Source organism: Aulonocara stuartgranti, assembly GCF_965226115.1.
Source record: "Aulonocara stuartgranti genome assembly, chromosome: 7".
In the NCBI taxonomy this organism is placed as follows: Eukaryota; Metazoa; Chordata; class Actinopteri; order Cichliformes; family Cichlidae; genus Aulonocara; species Aulonocara stuartgranti.
In genome coordinates this window covers 9,689,012-9,707,421 of record NC_138945.1, presented here as the reverse complement: position 1 = coordinate 9,707,421, position 18,410 = coordinate 9,689,012, and positions in this window count along the sequence as shown.

The window sequence follows — 18,410 nt, the reverse complement described above, 5'->3', positions numbered from 1 at the left end:
TTAACCACTGATGAATTACTGCCATCTTTACTCAGATTCCTCTATTTTGGGGGACTCAAATTTAATTTGATAAATTAGCACAGTCTGAAGTGTGAAACACATGGACATCATAAAATAAATGTTCAACTTTGTGAAGCTCTGGCAGGGTTTTCTGCAGCCGTCTGTTTGTTGGCAAATGAGTTGATGTGGGAAAACTCCTGAGTTTGTGCTGCAGAAACAAAGTGAGGTATTTGATTGAATCAGAACTGAAATTAAATCTCTTCACACTTCAGAGTTCCTCACCACTACATAAATCTTGTTACAGGTGATTCAAGCTTTAAGGTGTCACTGAGGTTTGAAAGGTCAGAAAGCATCTGTAGCATCTCATTTTCTGTGTACTTTATCACCAAGAAGTGGTTGGTAAAAATGTTTTGCTTCCTCTTTGGTGTCTGTTTCAGTCACAATGCAAGTTGCAGCCTTCAAATTGCTTAACTGCACTGTGATGAAAGCATTCACTGTAAGGTCAGACATGACGTATTTGGTGGAATCTGAACTGAACGTAAAGCTTTTCACACTCTTCATCAGGCTGATTTTTTGACTTTTTGTCCCGTCATGTTCAAACACTAGTGGCACAGTGCAGTTGGAAGCTATGCATGTCCATGCATGTCCATGCATGTCCATGCATCTCTATGTCTTTTTTTCCACCATGTTTTTTACAGGTGATGTTGCACACGCTGCGATGTGCACGATTACAAGCCTGGTCCATGTTGACCTTTTCTGCAGCTGCTCTAGCTTTTTTGGATGTTTTTTTTTGGCAGACCTGGATAATCATGCGCCTACCTTTTCTTAAACTTGACTAAATGTTCCAAAGAAGCTTTTCTTTGCTATTTAAATGATTCTCTAGTCATCCACCACAGTTGTCTGCTCTGGATTTCATGCTCTTTTTAATGTTGCAGAGCTCATCAGTGCCAGATTGTACTGAAACTGTTGATTTGTGCTATCGTAATGTTCCTGTCGTCTCTTTGATTCATTGGTTTCGTTTTGTTTTCACAGCCTAAGCAAGCGCTTACTAAGGAAGGGCCACTCCTGTCCTTAAAACAATTTTGATTCAGTTGCCCAATAACAACTCAGCACCCAACGTAGGGTACAGTGTACAAAAATGACAATAAGTGTCAACCTCTGAGAGTCTGGACTTTAAGTCCATATTTAGCATATACATGTAAGCTGAATATGTTTTGCTACACAGAACAAAATAAAAATTGTGTTGGCATTGTGTCAGTCCTTAATAGTCATAAATAACTAAATAATAACAGTTATATATTAATCTTTCCATTTTTTAAACTGCGTGTCCATTTCAGGAATGCGAGGGAGCCTATTCCTGTCATGATCCTGGGTCATTTGACCCAGCGTTTTGAGTTTTAATATATTTTGAGGTTTATGGGTTATGTTTACATTCTTTAGGTTACCTAAGTTCATTTCTTTTATGCCTAGGTTGCCGTTATAGTTCACTGTCTATTAGATTCCCCTTGTGTCTTCAACCCCTGTGTTTAATCTCTGTCGCCCCTCATGTGTCTCATGTCTGTGCTTTATGTTGTCAACTTCATGTTGTCATGTCTGCGTTTCATTATGGTTAATGTTTTGTTTTGAAGAGGTCTTGTGTTTCTATGCTCAGTGTGTTTAGTTTTACTCTTCCCCTGTGACATTGTTATGTTCATTTTGTCAGCTGTTTCCCCGTGTGTGCATTTCCCCTGATCGCCTCTTGTGTGTATTTAGCCTGTGTATTTTCATTCATTCCTCGTCCGGTTGTCTGCTTTCATGTCATGTTTCCAGGTTTTTCTGTATATCATTGCTAGATCTCCATGTTCAAGTTTTTTTTCGTGTTTTAATGTTAGTCCACCCAATTTAGGTTATTGTTTAGTTTTCGTCCTTGCCCTTTGTATTTATTTTGCCAGCCTCAATAAACGACTCTTTTTCTGTTAAGATTAAGTTTTGTTCTCGTGTGGTCCTCTTTCCGACTCCACACAGGCAGCTTCTCAGCCAGACTGTGACAATCCCAGCTGTCAGTGGGTGAGAGCTGGGTACAATCTGTAAAGGTCCATCACCGGGCAAACGATGACAAACGGACAATATAATATTGTGTAATATAAATATATATAAGATATTTATAATTAGATGTATTTTGTGATATTGCAGAATGTAAAAAATATGTATTATTTAAACTAGACACTGTTCTCACTGTGTTGGAACAACTGTGATCACATCATTTCTCCTGGGATCAATGCAGTATCCTGACACACTTACACCAGTGGATTTGAACCCAGAACCTCTTTGTTATGAGGCAACAGTGCTAACTCCACAACTGTACCACTGTCATAAATAATTCATAAATATTTATTGCTTTTGTCACAGTGTCCCCTGTGGCTATTAGGGTGTTATCAAGAAACTGTATATACTATAGGCATGCGGAAGAGGAAAAATCACTCACAGTATGTCTAAATTACCAACAAATAAACAAAATAGTAATATGCAGAGCAGAGATTTTTTCAATTTATTTATCTCTGATATATTAAAAGCTATCATGCTTTACTACTCTTTTCACACTGAAGAGCCATTTGGTAATTATTATGTTATCTTATGAAACTAAGATTCAAGCCAATCAAAAATGTGATTTCAAAAATGTAGCTGCTGTCTTCACAGGGTCTTGATTTTTGCGGTTTATCCCAGTGTGTGAATAGGACTGGACTCTCACTGCACTGCCCTGATGATATATGTGAAGGGTATTTTGTGCAAACTGCCAGATGGAAAAAACGTCAAAAGGGAGCTTGTTGTTACATCCAAAAGAAACGTTTAACCATTATCAGTAAATCCAGTTCACATCAACAATATAAGTTGCTGTAGTAGTACTTTGGGCTGTCTCGGCCATCAAAGGTCACAATTGGGATGACAGTGGCTCATTTATCATGATACATTCCACTGCCAACGTCACATAAATCTTGTTACAGGCTTAAAAGTTCAGAAAGCGTCTGTAGAAGCTCATTCTGTGTACTTTTTAACCAAAGAAGTGGTTGGTCTCTGTTTCAGTTGCAATGCAAGTTGCAGTCTCGAAATTGCTTAACTGCACTGTGATGAAAGCATTCATTACAACGTCTGACCCCCAGTTTGTTTGTGTTTGGTGAAGAGTTATTGCCTCAGGGTCATTGTTCTTGCAGCGTTAGACCGCTATAACTGCTGAAACCTGTCTGAAAGAAAGAAAGATGGGGCTGTGTGTAGCATCTCGAATGTAGCTGAAATCGAGACATTTTGTCACAGAACATTTTGGGAGCCCCAAAGTATAAAAGGACAATGTTCAGTTTATATCATCGTTTCAAAGCAAAATAATATTTTTTAAATATTTCATATTTATAACAAGAATGATCAGAATTGACTTTGGGTACTCTGCCCTTCTCCCACAGTCCATAGACATGCAGTTAGTGGGGCAACTGCATGTCAACTGGCAATTCTAAATTGCCCGTAGGTGTGAACCAAACGGTTGCCTGTCTTTTTTAGTCCTGCAACAGACTAACATTTTCTCCAGGATATGCCCTGCCTCTCACACTATGGTAGCTCCAGGCCCCCACTTACCCTGATAGGGATAAATGGAAGAGAATGGATGGATGGATGGATGGATGATATGTGCATCATATTGTATCATATGCTAAATTACACTCATACACTGATATGCTGAATAAATGACAAGAAAAGGCTAATTTTCTTCATGTTATTCATGTACTGTCTCACAGTTAATTGCAGGTGCTGTTTTAACATGGAACATATGCTTGCCTGTGGGATACGTTAAAAAGCCAACAGTTTTCCATGGAGTTAGCCCATATGAGCTTACTGTACAGTGATAAATACACCCTGTCATCGGTGACATGGCTGTTGAATGTTGGATCCTGCGTGTTAGGAAAGCAAAGAGTTGTTTGTGGTCTCTGTGTCATTCTGTGGTTTACTATTATTCATTGCTAAGTGGTTTGTTGTGTCCTAGCAACTTGAGGTCTAATTTAGTGCCTTATTCATTTAGCAGACCTCTCCCTTGGTTTCCCCACACATACGTTGTTTTCCCACACCACACCACTGCTGAAATGAGTGCAACCTCAACATTAGTTAAATTGTGAATGAACGGCTGGTCCTGCAGTCCAACGGTTCAGAGAAACCACACATGATCAATTAGTGCCTAAGAGTATGTGGTTTTCAGCTTCCCCTTCTTCCTGATTATTATTCTAATATACAACAAAAGCTGCTGTGATGGTTGTGAGTGGTAGAAATACACATGGGGAAAGGTGTACTTAACAGCTGATAGCCTTCTCTCTTCCTGCTTACTTGAGGGGCAATTTATCACTGTTTTCTAAAAATTCTTATATAAACCTTTGTTTTTTTTCTTTTTCTGGTGTTAAATGACCTCAGAGTTTGTTTAGTTGCAATTCCAGCCTCTATTTTGATTGGCAATGTTGTGGCAACGTTTGTCAAATCAAGAGCTAGGGTGTGATGCACTCGGATATTTCCAGTTTCTTCGTGCTTTTTCAGGCTTTGTCACGCTGAGTTTCTTGTTCCTTCACATAAAAACATCTGTTTCTTATTGAGGTCTAGCTTCTTATTTAGCACATGTGGTCAGCTGTTTTAGAGCCTTATGAATAAGACTGTATTTTGGCTCTTTGTGTTTTATGTTCCTACACCCAGATAGGATGGTTGTACCCGGGTTGCAAAGTCTACTTTTTATGACTTGACGTTAGTGTTTCAGCTGTTCTCATCTTTTGTCTTTGAGATTGGATTAGGGTCTAGTACAACTGAGCCAGTTGAGCAGAGGAGAAGCACCGATACTTGCCTGTGTCAGCATCCACCCGTCACACCCATCACCCTATTGCCTGCCTCATGTGGCTGGTAGAGGAACTGCAGTTTTTGGTAATTCTGTGTTGGCTTCAGATTTTTAGCTTTGGCTGACTCAAGTGTGATGAATTTAATTAAGAGTGTAGTCCAGCACTTAATAAAAAGGATAAAACATAAGCACACTTCCTCATTGCATGGATTGTACACCAGTATGGGTCACATAAGTTAATCAGCTACAGGGAAATAAACAGTCCAGGCCCACTGAGTATCTGATAGCTGAAGACTGAGAGTGAATTGTGCCCACTAAGTTAATCGTGTTCACATCAAAATGTGTTCACTTGTCCTTTTCCCCTTGTTTTCCTTTTTTCACATTTTTTTGCCCACATTTCGACTTTTTGTTTTGTACTTTTCAATAAAATGACTGAATGTCACACCAGATCTAACAGATATATGCAGAATCCTAAGCAAGTCTATTAAACATGGAGGCCAGGTAATCAGGCAAGTAGAAGAGAAACTGAAAATAAACAAAATAAATTAAAAGATCTTAAAAGATCCCGGGTAGATAACTGCCAGACCTGTTGAAACAAGAAGTTACTTAAATAAAACCTGTCTGACAAAGTGAAGCGAGATCTCAAAAAGCAAAACCTCATTCCATAATATAACGACTTCTTTCAGTTTGTAAGGGATTACAGATGAATTCCTAAGGCTTTGGGATTCCAGTGAGCCACAGTGAGAGCCATGGTACTTATCAAGAAGGTCACAAAAGAACCCCTAACAGCATCTAATGAGCTGCAGACGTGTATGCCCCAGTTAAGGTCAGAGTTAATGATTCAACAATAAGAAAGAGACGGGACAACATGGGAGAATTCCAAGTGAAACCCACTCCTGAACAAAAAGGGTCGGCTCATGTTTGCCACAAAGCGTGGTGCTGGTTGCGTGATGGTCTCCGGCTGCGTTGCTGCTTCAGAACCTGGACCACTTGCCGTAATTGATGGAACCATGAATTCTGCTGAAGGACAATGTCCAACCATCAGTTAGTGCCCTGAAACTCAAGCTCACTTGGGTCATGCAGCAGGACAATGGACAACGTCAAGTATAATCTGTCTGAGAGCTACATCATCAGTCAGAATAACAAATGACATAGGATTTAAACTGTGTGGCTTAGGTTTGTAGGGATTTCTGGAACCTACTTTCAAAGTGTATGGAAATGAGGAAAAAGTCGGACAAGGTTCATACTGGTTCCAGCTGGACTTTCAGTTGTAGTTGCCTTCCTCTGGGTTGCAAAACACATGACAGTGAAACATTTAAACAGGATAATGGTTTGGTTTAAGGGATTGTAACACATTATTTAATTTACTATTCTGTTCTTATGAGGCACCATCCGGTGGTGATGTATGAGATGGAAAAATTCTGCTATGTCTAAGTGTATAAATCCTCCTACACTGGGCAGTATAGCTTGTAAAAAAAATGAAGCTGCAGTGTTCATCGCATGCATTCAGAGCTTTTAATGCTATTAATTTTACAGATGGTTTAAAAAAAGGGGGGGGAAAAATCCCTCATCTCTGTATTTTAGACCAAATGTTTTGCACATGTGCCTGTGTGCTCAGGATTACAAGCACATGTACTAATTGCAAACAAATCTGGCAATGCATGGTAGGTGTGGGTGCTTTGATTCACTGAAACATGTGCAGACTGCAGGGGTCAAATAATAAAATCTATTTTTAACTTCCGTCTTGCAGAAAAAGGTTACATCCCCCCCAAAAAACAAATTCTCTTATTATTATTTTCAGCAGTAATTAGTGGTTTAAAACATCACCTTATAACAACAGGCATGAAATTTTATTCTTTTCTTTTGGTTAAAAGAATGAAAGGTTGACCACTAGTATTTGCTGATCTGCAGGGATCTGCAATGTGGGTGCAACTTTTTTCAAAACCATAGTCTAAAAATCAATCTTGCTGGGGCTTGAGATGTTTTCTTGGCCTTAAATAAATGCAATGATTTTGTCCCTTTCTAGGACATGTGAACAAGAACAGCACGTTCTGCAGTTGCATGCACGTTTGGGACATTTTAAGTGGAAACAACTGAGATCAAGCTTTTGATTTAAAAAATAATGAGACAAAAATCAGGTCACTGGAATTAAGAATAAGTAGAAACAGCTTAAGTAGTCTTACACTGACAAAGATGGAAAAATGTCACTGATACAATTTGAAAGCAGGGTGACAACAAAGCCTAGAAGTCTCTGGCCTGTGTTTGGGAGCTGCTTTTATGTGGTGTACATTCTTTTTGTTTTCTTGCAGTCATCATTACAGCCCAGGGAAGATCAGATCTACTCCAGCTGCTGAAGGGATTCAAAACAGTGGCTCTCCAGAGGAAGTATTTATCTCACTACACCGTCTCACTACGCTACCTCACAGTTTGATTCATTCAGTAATCAGAATAGCACTTCATGCTTCAGAATCCTGCTGCTTTCTGTGTTTTTCTCTTAAAATAGTTCAGGGATGATTTAATCTGTTTCAGTTGCTCCTAGGGAATGACGGGAATTGACGAACAAATGAAAACAAGCATTTATCATGTCTCTTTGCCGTAAGTAAGAACATAATGGTTTCTTTTGGCAGTTAAAAATCTACTTTTCTGCAGGCCTGGATTTTCTCATTGATTTATCATACTTATGTGTTTTTAATTACTTGACAACTGAAAAAATGAATTTAACTCTTTGCTGTAGACATGCCAGACATCCTCTGCACACGGCCATTAACAACCAGAAGAGTCTGTTCAGTGACAGGTTGCTTCTCCCAAAGACAAGAACTAACAGACTTAAAAACTCCTTTGTCCCACACGCCATCAAACTGTTTAACTCCTCCCTGGAGGGGAGAGGGAGGGGAAACAGGAGGACAAAGGAGGGGGGAACAACTAAGCTGTAGTGCCTCTTCACCTCACTGTGCAATACCTTTTGTGCAATACTTTTGTAAATAGTCAACGGTGCAATAGACTCAATACTTGAAATGTGCAATTCACTTGTATTTTTATTTTTATTCCTATTTATTCTATTTATCCCCTTCGTATATTTTATTTATATTGTCTCTGTATTTATATATATATATGTGTGTGTGTGTGTGTATTATATATATATATATATATATGTATATATATATATATATATATATATATATATATATATATATATATATATATATATATATATAATATTCTGTAACTCTGTAACTTCTGTCGGTGCTGTGCTTTTTTGGAAATCGAATTTCCCAGAGGAACCCACCCGAGGGATTAATAAAGTTCTATCTAATCTAATCTAATCTAATCTAGACCTGTAAACATAATAAGAAACCCAACATACAGAACATACACAACAGAACTGCATACTTTAGCCAAAACTTTCCCCCGCAACACAGATGACGCTGGATTCTGGATGCATGATACCTGGAGAACATCACAATGATTTCTCCCAATTTTCCTTGTGTCAGATATCATGTATATCTGTATGTAGTACACTGCATACTTAAAAAATAAAAAAAGTACATCTTGCAGGAGCAAGGAATCCTTCCAAGAATTTGTGGACCCACATCCAGGTTGACTCAAAAACAGCATTCACTAAACTAGAACTGTGACTGACTCTTTAATCTCCACCCGAAGAAAAAAAAACACAGCAGGTAACCACGAACAAGGCTATCAACATGGAGCTGTGTTTGCTGCACATCTGAGAGCACAAACACGACATGACACCTATACAACACTATGATCCCAAAAGGGATTTTTGCATAAACACAACATGGAAGCACATTGTCTTACTCTTGATTTTGGATGACTCTGGATTGTGTTAAATGACTCTATAAGAAGTTTTTTAGGGCTGCTAGCCCTGCAGAAATCTTTGGTCCAGAAATATCTCAGAAGCTTTAAAATTCGTATAAACATGCATCTTTGAATGAAGCTTAATCGCCTCACTTTTTTCTCACCATTCTTTCTAGCGTCATTATTCAGATTCACACACAGATTCTAGGTCTGACTGAGCAGGCTCAGTTACAGGTAAAATACATTAAACATAATTTTAAAAGAAAATGTATTTTGCATAAATACAACAGATCGAATCAAAAAAGTCCACAGTCCAGTTCCTCAAGAATAAAAGCTGTCATAGTGCTATGCATAGCTGTACTGCAGGCTGGTTGTCTGGTAAAAATTGGTAAATTTCTTTTTTTGACTGATGATCTTGCATGGCTGGGAATCATTTCAGCCTCAGAAGGCCAAACCCTGCCTTCAACCAGCCTTTTTTAGCTGACACTGGCCTGCAAACAGGAACAGGAAAAATAAACACAAATTCAAGTATTAACTTAAGTCTGAGCTGTTTATAAGAGAATAAGAGACAGCAGTGTTTACTGGCACAAGACCAGAGAAGAGTCACACTCAACACACACGTCCCCAGTTAACACCCAAACACAACAGATATAAAAGTCTTCAGTCCACACACACACACACACACACACACACACACACACACACACACACACACACACACACACACACACACACTCCAAACCTGTCCTAGTCAATGTGAAAGTGAGTTAGTGTGGGGAAAATAGTAGTATTGCATGTCCTTGGCCAGGGGTGGTTAGCACTGTTGACTTATAGCAAGAATTTCCTGGGTTTGAATCCAGTCTGGGGCCTTGCATGTTGTCCCTGTGGCTTCCTCCGACAGTCCAAAAAGCAATGAGTTAGGTTATTGGTGATTCTAAATCAGCTTGGTAGGTGTGAATGGTTGTCGGTCTATATACGTCAGCTCAGTGACCGACTGACAGATTGGAGACCTGCCCAAGGTGTACCCTGCCTCTTGCCCTATGACAGCTGGGATAGGTTCTAGTCCCCTTTTGACCTTGAATTTGTACATCAGTATGAGTTTTAGGACTTTATTGACTCCATTCCTTTCATATAGGACGGTCCAATGTGTCCTCTACTAAAATAGGTAATAAAGGAAGCACGGAATCAACTTTCCTTGCTATGAAGATGCTTCCACTATATAGATATCCTATTAAGTATGTCAAAATCTCTGTGAAACTTCTAGAAGCTGCATCTCTGTGACTCTCTTTATCCTTTGACTTCTCGTCTTGCACCACCATGAGGTTGAAATTTGCAGTTTTGAGTGAAAAGACTCAACCACTCTTGGAGGGATTGTTGTGTAATGACATGATTTGATTTGAATCATCTGACACTTTTCATCTATTGCCACAACCATGACAATATTTTGATGTCTCACCTGATACCTGCAAAAAGTAATGACAGTCCATCAGTCTCAGCTCCACTTTGCAATTAGCTCATGATAGCATGCTAACGTGCTAAAATAAGAAGGTGAACATGGCGAAAAACACAACTGTTAAAACCATTATGTTAGCGCTCTCATTGTGAGCATGTTAGCATAAAGAAAGTGGCACTTAGCGTAAGTACAGCCTAGCTGTAGACTCTCTTGTCTTGTTTAAAACTCCGGTGCCAACACTTTTGAAATTCTTTATTTTTTGCAATGTGTGCGCATAGCAGCTACAATCTAGCTGTGGTTAGGGAAAGACTGCGGTCATGGTGGATGAAATAAACATTCACTGCAGGTCAGTGCCAGGACAATACAACCTCCAGACCCTTACATTCCACCTTTCTAAATAAAGGACACTCTACTTCCTAGATTAGCTTGGGATGTAAATAGTGAGGTACAGAGCCGACCAGAACGCATATAATTTGTAGGCAGTATACAAAGTACTATCAAATGAATCAACAAACAGCCCTAATCTGGATCACATGAAGATTCAAGCAACCTGGGCCCTGGGGTCAGAGAAAATGCAATTTACAGGCAGCGAGCTAAATTATGATGCTTGGTTGCCAATTTTGTCAGACAAACTATATTAGACGGGCAATCTTGTTCCTACAATTCTTGCATATACTAAATAACATCCTTTCATCGTGCCACGGATCATCGTCTCATTATATTATTTCTGGGGCAAAACATGTCTCGTGCCTTGGAGGCATGATTTTTTAAAAATCGATTCAAGTGATAAAATCACACTTAAATGACTTTGCAGGCTCACTCTCCTTGGCAAGCAAGAAAAAAAATCAACAAAGAAGATTCCAGCTGAAACCAAAGCCTGACTGAAAGTTGACCACACAAGAGGAGGAAATATGACTGATACACATATGGCTGGAGTGACGGAAGCAGCATGAACTTTACTGTTGGTTTCCAGCCATCGTTTCACCTCTGCTGTCCTTTAGTCACATCTGTCATCACTGTCCTGAAGCTCTGCCACACTGAAGGAAAAATTAAACCCTCTTTCTCTGGAAGTTTTGTAGGGTGATGTGGTCAATCAGCTCTTTCTGGGATTCGCTGCCTTGTTTGAAAACACATGAAATTACAGTTAATCAATGAATCATGCTTATGTTACTGTGCGGTCGTGGCGAACATGGATGTAATTTATTTAATGAGGACAACTGGATACATCAGGGGAAAAAAGTAAAGAAAGGAAAAACAGTGATTCATTTTCTATTAAAAGAGTGCTGTTGTAGTCATCTTAATTGTTGTCATGGTTTTGTTCATAGTAAATAAAAAATCCAAATTCATCAGTAGCACTATACACTGAAAATTAAATAGGGGAAACAGTGGGGGACTAACAAGTCTTATTCCTCCAAACAGAAAACTGCTAGAGTGATGACAGTCCTGCTGGACAGGATTAAAAACAAAAACTGGAACGATTTATTTATTTGTTGCACCTTTGGGAAATTCCTTCAGTACAGTATTTAAAAATTCAGATAAACATAAAAGCATGTTGCCTATAGCTTAAAGAAGCTGTGTTTTATGTATCTTAATAAAATAAAATAATTGCATGCAGAAAATAAAATATTTTTAAAGTCAACAAGTAAAAAACTGACTTTAAATGGTTAATAGAGTACAATTTAAAATTTAAATGGCTTGTTATAACAATGTCAAGTGTAGTAGTTACTTCAGTGTGTTAAGAATGTAGGGTAAAGTGCTAATGTGAAAGATCAGATGTGTTGTAATATAGAGGGTAATTGCATGTGGTATGAAAGATTCCCTGCATCTCTCTTTGTGGTAGCGTAGCTGAATCAGTTTGTTGGAATCTCTTCCTGTCCAGTAAGTGATGCAAAATGTGGTCAGGATTATTCACGATGCATAACAGTTGGATCAGTTCCCTGTTCTTTACCACAGTTTGCACCAAATCACAGAGACAGCCTTCCTAATCAGTTTATTCAGTCTGTTGGTCACCAGTTCTGATACTGCCCCACCAGCAGACCAGAGCAAAGGACACTGTGCCTGTCTCAACTGGCTGATGGAAAAGGATCACAACGTCCTTCAAAATAGAGCCTGTTCATCCCCTGATCACAATTTCTTCAGTCTTATTCACATGCAGAAGATTTCTCCCAGACCATCAGCCAGAACTGGCTGATGTGGAAACTTCAGAGAGCTGAGAGATGTTTTCACCTGCAATCTCAGTTGGGCCCAGACAAGTCTCCTTAGTACTGTCATCACATGTGATGTGAGTGGGTGCTTAAATTATTTGAGTTTTTTGCTCACAATAAATATGGATCAACTATGAAAGTACATTATCTTGTACTTTAAGGTTTCAGTCCTCAGTCCAGTTGCAGAGTGAGGTCGGTATGTTTTTACTCCAGTAATTTCTACCAGCTCCTCCCAGCTGGAAGACGTCACCTTTCCAAATAGCCCCAGTTCTGTTCAGTGCTGGCTCTTTTAGGCCGTTTCTCATCTCAATCCTGTTTCACTGTGCCTTTGCTTCACTTCAACAGTGAATACGACATAACAGCAAGGAGGAACATTACAGAATAACACACTGGCAGACTTCTAGCCTTGTCTGCGTATTTTGGCAGGCTGAATGTAAAACATGTCTTTGATTCCTCTGAATAAGGAGAAAAGCTATGGAAACTTTAACTGCAGGAAAACCACATTGTCAGTGAAGTGCGGCTTTTAATATGGAGAGTGATGCAGCGCAGAAGATCAGTTACAGCCACAGGATATAATGATCTGCCTTAAAACTCTTGACTGAGAGTAAATGGAGTGGTTCTTATATAGCGCTTTTCTACTCTTCTGAGCACTCAAAGCACTTGTGCATTCACCCATTCGCACAAGCACATTGCTCTAAGTGCTTTCTAAGTAACATTCACACACATTCATACTCCGATGGATGCACCGGAGAGCAATTTGGGGTTAATATCTTGCCCAAGGATATTTGGCATGCAGACTAGGGGAAGCCAGGAATCGAACCACCAACCTTCCGATCAGAAGATGACCTGCTCTACCGCCTGAGCTACAGCTACAGAGTGAGCCTTTGCTGTGTGAACAACAAAATATACAAACATGTGCTTTACAAAGGGTCGATTTTATACTTGAAGCCCTCAGAATATGATTAACCTACTGTTAACTGCAGCTTTATTAAAACTGTATCTGAATCACATGATCAAAATTACTAATATTATTATTAAAAAAACAAAACTTTTTCCTCTTTGCACAACATTGCAGGTAAAACTTTAAAACCAAAAAGTGTGTTCCAGTTGTGTCCCTCACAATTTAATATCCCATTATTTTTCATTTTTACTGTTGGTGCTTTCATTCTTTATTTATTTAAACTTAAGTGGGAATTTTTAAAAAATTTCTGGGCACATTCTAATATTGTCCATTAATAGCAAATGTAGCATATGACACCTGAAACTCTCACCAACAGAGAATCTGAGATCAGTACGTAGTTCAACTGTTTTAAAATGTATATTTGATTTTATCTCAGTTCAATAAAACTGACACTGCACTTTGGAATCATTGCTGTTCCTTTGTATATTTTTAGTTTCACTCTTTGGTTTATGTGGTTAGCTTCAAACCCTTCAGTGTCAATTTCTGAAGCATGAAATGAGAAATGAACTGCATACATTATGACCATTTGATCATTTTAAATCCAACGTAGAAGAGCCCAGTAGTTATCACCAACATGTAACCAAGTGTACCACCTTGGCAACAAATCTGCGACCAGACCTATAACTTTCAACTCAGCTAAGTGTCATAACTGTGTGTCATTCCTCTATCTATACATCACGCTAAAGAATGCAAGCAATATTCCTTAGCTAAAAGTTTAGACAAACACATCAGGCCTGTTTTATTTATGCCCTTTTACTACACTTTTGCATTAAATTAATCTTAATGCCCACTTAAAGTCTGAATGATATTAACTAATAGCAATGGATATGTGGATTCTGTGCATTATATTGCTGCATGATTATATGAGAGACTAACCAGATGTAAAGAGGATGAATTAACATTTCAGCTTATTGCTTCATAGTCCTACTGCCAACACTTAGCCGTCTTTAGAAGGCATTTGGTGTCTGCAAGTAGCTGATTACTTTGAGAGAATTTTATAATTTAGCCTTTTTACCTGTGAATTACTCAGGTGACATCAGCTTTGTAACTCAGATTGCCGTATGCACATTTTTAATGCTAGGTCTCTACTACACACCAGATGTTTGAAATTTAACAAACAACAGAAGCGCAACAAAAGACAGAATTCAGTTGCATTATTAATAATGAAAGTCCATCATTTTTCTTGTGGGATACTAATGCGAAGTGGAAACTTACATGAATTTAAATATGTTTGTGTTGTTCTGTACTTCACCACCAATGATTTTTAAAGAAATTGTTATTTTTGAAAATGCATTCTTGGAGCTTGTAGCTTGTGCAGGAACTGCTTATCTAAGTTTATGGCGTTTACGAGTCATAAATATGCAGCGTTTGTGCAAAACATAAAACCAGAATGGGAAAAGATAATCAGCCAAACATAAAACTCTGGATTTCTGAAATTTGACACAAATCCATTTTCCATAAATGGTGATTAAAAATGTTGTGCATGGCTTACGTTGTGCACGGAGACATTTCTTCTCTATGAGTTAAAATCCAGTAAAAACAAAACACCACTGGTTATCCTCTGTCCTCACTCCAATGCGAGGAATGAAAATGCTGCTGGTTACGCTTTTCACTGGCCCAGAATAAACAAATGACCTCTTGACCAAAGTGTTATGAGTTGGACTTCTCAGCCTTTCTCGGTATCACTGAGATGTGGAGGAGAGAGGAGGAAGAAGTGAGAGATGGAGAGACTTCTCTGCATTGTGTCCATACCTGTAGACTCCCCAGTCTGTTTTATTGGCATGGTTTAAAGTCTCACGCTACAAGTGGGGAATATTTCATATTACATTGTATTTTACATTTGCAGACCTTAAAATTATTGTTAACCAATCTTCAGTTGAGTTGGCATTTAGGCAACAGTGAACAATAGAAATGCAGAACTCTACACAATAACAATTCCGAGTACAACCACAGACTTCTTTACTGGTGGCAACCAAGCACTTCTACCAAAGCTGAGTCACTGTTTTTGGCAAAGGGGAAGCATTTCTATGGTTGTACTTTTTGATGTTTTTATTTTCTGTTTTTTTTTTGTTTTGTTTTTTGATGTTGCATTTGATGCTTTATTTAACAGAAAGCTGTTACGCAGCACATTTTTAAGTAAAAAAAAAAAAGCTCCAACAATAAGTGCTGTGCTAGCATCGAATGAATAAGACTTCATCATCAAATTGTACTCTCAGTACCACTTTCATTTATGTCAAGGTAATCTCCTCATTCACTGGGCCTGATGGCATCATCTGAATGCTCAGATCATGAGAATGCAAATCATGTGACTCATCTTGTCTTGAGGCTAGGTGTATCGTTTAATATTTGACCTTGAATAGCTTCGGCACTTTCACTAAAGTCAGACACATCATGTTTCTGGTATTTATTCTGGAACACGGAGCCTTTTAGCAAAGATTTAAAATTCAGCAGTGAAGAGTCATAAAGAATTAATATTTTAATGTGCTGTTGTTACAGTCTAATGAAGTCGTACAACAAATAATAAGCACCTCATTAGGTATTTATCCACTTTTGTGTGTCGATGAAACAACATCTAAGTCACAACATTACATTAAATGTGTGCCTGAACATAAATAAATAAGAAACTTACCATAATTTAGCAGGAACATATTGGAAGTGCATGTGGGAAATTAATAAATCTGGCCACTGTCCTGACTTTTCCTGAACATAAATGCTCGGATTGCTAGTGATAAAAAGGTGATTTTTACATTTTCTACTCTTTCTGCCTTACATTTGTTTAATCTTTGACCAACACTTTCTCCTAATTTATCATTTTTGAATGCACCTTATCAATTACCAAACATGTATTTCTGTTCTCTCTCTGTGTAGTCTGTTTCCTGACTTGTCTGTAGCATTTCCAAAACAGAGGTGCTAGTCCTGAACATAACTCATTTAAACAGCGCTGCAAAATGTATTGATCATAACTTGCTCTGGATTTATCTCTCAAAAGTAAATATTTAAGGTAACGATTGAAACAGTGCCATCAGAATGACAAGTGCTCCCAGGGTGTTATAGTTTGCTGGCGGCCAAAATGCTGCACAATGCACTCTCTATGTATTTTCTGATGTAAACTATGAATGTTTTGATGACAGTAATTGCAGGGATTAACATTGCACTCTCATTATTTCATACAGAACAGAAGAAATCACAACTTACTGTGAGACACTGCTTATAAGAGATGCTTACAGTCTATACTGTAAATGAAAATAAATGAATTTACGGTACTTTCTGAATGTTTGCTATGGTGTGAGAAATCATTTTGTTGAGTCAAACTCTGTGAACCAAACAGCAAGTCTTTTAAATTTTCTAAATTATGACTTATTGGTCGGTTCTTTTTCTTGACCATTTCCATTTTTTGATGAGTGCCTAATCTTGGTTTGGTAATGGTTAGAAAACTCTGGCAAATGTGATCTCATATGACCTAATGGAAATATTACCTCAAAAACAATGTCCGTGGCTATGTCCTGCACTCCCGTGGGCTTTTCCCATCTGAGCTCAGCAGCCATTCTGGAGAGAGACATGTGGTTGTGGTGAGGATTTGGTCCTGAGTGTTTTGGTATGATTTGGCTCCCATCTAAAGTGAAATATACCACATCGTGCAAGCTCAGGCAGCCGCTTTACCCTCCACAGAGTCTCAAGATAAGCAGTTATGAATAGCAGACTGTTTATTAATTAATGTGCCCTCAAAAAAGAATAGAGATAAATATGGGTAATTTGAATCTTAAAGTCAAAGAAGTCTTTGAGATCTCCAGTCTTCTAATACAAGTTGGTCTTTAAAAACCTGAGCAGACATTATTTATTGTGCCACATAACCAGTCTGGTTCACCTCTGATTGCATTTCAGTGTTTGTCTTCCCAGCAGGACTTTAGTTCACAAAGGTGAGTGCACCAGACAACCTTGGAAAAGCTGAGGAACAGTTTGTGAACGGAGCTGTAAGAGCAGTGAAGAAGGTGAATGAAAACATATTCACTGCAGACCAGTGGAAAATTAGCACGAGTCCAGGTATCATCTGTTTTCTCTTTTCATGTGTCAAGCCAGAGTGGGAAAGCCACCGGCAATTCCGGCTGAAACTTCCAAACTATGTTTCTCACTTAGTGTCCCTCTATGTTGCTAAGGAAGAATTAAAGGACTCATTTAAAAGGAAGTTGGCTTTCATTAAAAATACACAATTTTAAACCTATACCAATACTTGGTGATATAAAAATCTGATATGTCAGCCGATTTATTGCTTTATTTTTCTTCCAGACATACAAAACATGCTTTTTATGTGTAGTTCTTTATGAACATTTTTAAGTTAATATAAGAATGCAGTTTTTGTCTCAAATCAATTTTAGGGTATGTTATTGTAGGGTCTTTAGCTTTCAATACAAAGCACCTTTAGGCAGCTGTTGTTGGGATTTGATGCTATTTAAATAAAACTGAGTTGAAGTCGTCATTACTCATGTAACCTGTTTGGATCAGCTGGTTTGTTCCCAGCAAATATTGCCAACATGGAACTCATAAAGTGCCCTCTGGTGGACAAGTTATGCAAAAATCAACACTCATATCGCTGTTGAAGGGTGTTTCTCTCGTCTTTCTTTTAAATGTTCATTAGTTGGCTGTTATGAATGCCGATAGCATTATATGTGCAAATAGCTAACGATATATCAATCTCTCTCCAGTGTAACATCAATTCACAGGTTTAGCAGCAGAATGGATCAGGCTGTGTGGAAACAAAACTGTGTAAAATCTGATAGTAAAATTCATATTTAATAAATATTAATTGTATTATTAATTTTATTAAATGAATCAGTTACTGGAGGTATGAAGATTAAAGTTAATGATGGGGTGTCAAAATTGTTAAAATACAAGTAAGGTAATTGTTACATAAATAAACCTTCTAATACAGTGATGCTATATCAGTTTCAATAAGGAGAATAGTCTGTGTTTCTTGGATGAGGTGGCAAACCTTCAGTCTTGTCATAAACAAATATGAGTCATATTTTGCTCAGTATTTTTTTCGCTCAGTTGTCAGTTTTATAGCCACTGAAATGATTAAAATGTCCGTATAGACTCTTTTTCGTTTCAAGGGGAGGGTCTATGCCGGATGGCGTGCTTTTATTTTGA